The sequence below is a fragment of the Gopherus flavomarginatus genome, chromosome 11 (assembly GCF_025201925.1).
Source record: "Gopherus flavomarginatus isolate rGopFla2 chromosome 11, rGopFla2.mat.asm, whole genome shotgun sequence".
NCBI lineage: Eukaryota > Metazoa > Chordata > Testudines > Testudinidae > Gopherus > Gopherus flavomarginatus.
In genome coordinates this window covers 18,395,307-18,398,237 of record NC_066627.1, presented here as the reverse complement: position 1 = coordinate 18,398,237, position 2,931 = coordinate 18,395,307, and the positions used below count along the sequence as shown (strand labels likewise).

The following is a 2,931-nucleotide window of genomic DNA, read 5'->3' as shown; positions in this document are numbered from 1 at the left end:
CCCTGGAGCACTGCTTTACTACGCTATATCTGAATTTGTGTTATATTGAAGTAGAAGTGTATCTATATTTTATTGCTCATAACTTTTGGAGAAATAAACAATCTCTCTCTCTTTCTCTCTCTTTCTCTTTCTCTCTGGGCTGGTCTACACTACGGGGGGGAAATCGATCTTAGATACACAACTTCAGCTACGTGAATAACGTAGCTGAAGTCGAAGTATCTAAGATTGGATTACTAACCCGTCCTCACCGCGCGGGATCGATGTCCGCGGCTCTCCCTGTTGATTCTGCAACTCCGTTGGAGTTGGTGGAGTTCCGGAATCGATATAAGCGCGCTCGGGGATCGATATATCGCCTCTAGATGAGACGTGATATATCTATCCCTGAGCAATCGATTTTAACCCCGCCGATACTGTGGGTAGTCTAGACGTAGCCTCTCTCTCACTTTCTCTGTATTTTAACTCATTCTGTCTATATATCTCTTTCTTTTTCTCCAGTTTTTCATTTTTCAACAAGCACATTCTCCCTTGTGGATAAAAATGACTCTCTTCTTTCTCTCTTCATGAGTTTTCATTTTTTTTTCACTTACATTTCTTTATATGAAGATGGATTCCAATCTCACTTGCGCTTGTGTAAATCCACATGAAGCTGACGCAATTGAACCTGGTGTAATTGTGTGCAGGAAACTCCCCATAGTGTGTGTTTAGCAGCGGTTGTGGTGTGGTTTGTATGTTTGTGTCTGTTTCTCAGCCGCATCTATTAAATGGGGCAAATTTGTCTTTGAATCTGCTCTGATAGAGGACAGCTGGAAGACCTTTGTGCAAATCTCAGCTTCTTTGCTGTTTCGGTTTGTGCCTTATGGGGTGTGTTTATACTGCAAGTGGCAAGTGTAATTCCCTGTTCCAATAAACCTACACACTCTATCTTTGACTGACCTACGGAGCTTTGTGCTAAAAATTGCTTCCACAGCAGAGACTAGCTGCCCGAGCCCAATCTCATCTGAGATCCTAGGTACATATACAGGTGGCCATCTCAAAGGGCTGTGTGTGCTGCCGTGTTCTCACTGCTAATTTTATCCTACTAGCTTGACGACCAAAGCCAGTGTATGTACATCTATCCAAGCTGGGAATTACACCTCCCAGCTGCAGGGGAGAGGTATCTATGGTTGAACTCTAAATATTTTTCATTTACAATCTATTGATTTTTTTGTTATGTCTTCTAGATTTCTTGATATGACACCAATAAGATAAAGATATTTCAAAATCCTAGCCTAAAAGTTTTTCTTTAAAGTTCAAGAGAGATTTAAGGAGGTAGAAGGGACATTTCTGCAATTCCATAGGCTCTTAGTTCACCTATATTGGAAGCTCAACCTCTTAATTATATGAGTCTTCCTCTGTTTAATGACAACTTCACTTTTCCGGTAGAGAGATGCCATGGTACGAGGTTACTCGCTCTTGGTTTCACCTAGTGTAATCGACAGCACAACCTGACTGTGTGCACTCCATCAATACCTAATGGTTTTCTTTTTCTAGATGCATATTATGGGAAAAGGAGAAGGAAGAAACCAAACACTCATCATGGAATTCATCCTCTTAGGGTTTGGGAATGTCTCTGAACTGCAGCCCTTTCTCTTCCTCTTGTTTCTAGTGATCTATGTTGTGACTGTGGCAGGGAACATCCTCATTGTTGCGCTAATTGTGACTGATCAGTACCTTCACACCCCCATGTACTTCTTCCTGGGGAACTTGTCCTTCCTGGAGATCTGCTACAGCTCTACTCTCCTACCCAGGCTGCTGGCCAGTCTCCTGACTGGGGATAGAGCCATTTCTATTAAGGGCTGCATTCTGCAAACATATTTCTTTGGTATCCTGACAGCTACAGAATCTCTACTGCTCGCGGCAATGTCTTATGATAGGTATTTAATAATATGCAATCCACTCCGCTATGCTGCTCTGATGAATGGCAGGATTTGTTGCCAGCTAATGGCAGGGTCCTGGATAAGTAGCTTTCTAGGCTGCACCACAATAAATATTTTCTTGTTCAAATGAAAATTCTGTGATTCCAAATAAATCAACCATTTCTTTTGTGATTTTTCACCAGTGACAAAGCTGTCCTGTGGTGACACCCAGACTGTGCAACTGCTGACATTTATTGTCTCTGCTCTAGGGACACTTGTGCCCTGTCTACTGGTCCTGACATCTTACATTCATATCATCACCACCATCCTGAGAATCCCGTCTACCACAGGGAGGCAAAAGGCCTTTTCAACTTGCTCCTCTCACCTCATTGTGGTTATAGTTTACTATGGGACACTGATTACTGTCTATGTGGTTCCAACAGCCGAAAATCACAAGGTCCTACACAAACTATTCTCTGTCTTCTACACAGTCCTGACTCCCATGATCAACCCTGTAATCTACAGCCTGAGAAACAAGGAGGTCAATGAGGCCCTGAGGAAAACTGTTCTTAAACTAGTTGCTTTTAGAAACAGGCATGGAAACTTAAAGGACAAATTTTAGCATACAGTAACTCCTCGCTTAATGTTGTAGTTATGTTCCTAAAAAATGTGACTTTAAGTGAAACAATGTTAAGCATATCCAATTTCCCCATAGGAATTAATGTAAATAGGGGGGCTTAAGTTCCAGGGAATTTTTTTTAATTTTATATATATTATATAAATTTATATTATATTCTGTGTGTGTGTGTATATATATATGTATATATCTATATATATGTTTTAAACAAACAATTGAATACTGTACACAGCAATGATGATTGTGAAGTTTGGTGGAGTCAGAGGGAGGGATATTTCCCAGGGAATACCTTACTGCTAAATGATGAACCAGCGCTTGGCTGAGCCCTCAAGGGTTGACACGTTGCTGTTAATGTAGCATCACACTCTGCAAAGCAGCAGGAATGGAGGGAGAGGAGGC

The 2,931-nt window shown here is 41.4% G+C and overlaps 1 pseudogene; it reads left to right on the top strand.

The window, feature by feature from the left end:
- Positions 1-1,539: 1,539 nt before the first annotated feature.
- On the top strand, positions 1,540-2,517 carry LOC127031145 (olfactory receptor 1009-like; annotated as a pseudogene).
- The last annotated feature ends 414 nt before the right edge of the window (positions 2,518-2,931 follow it).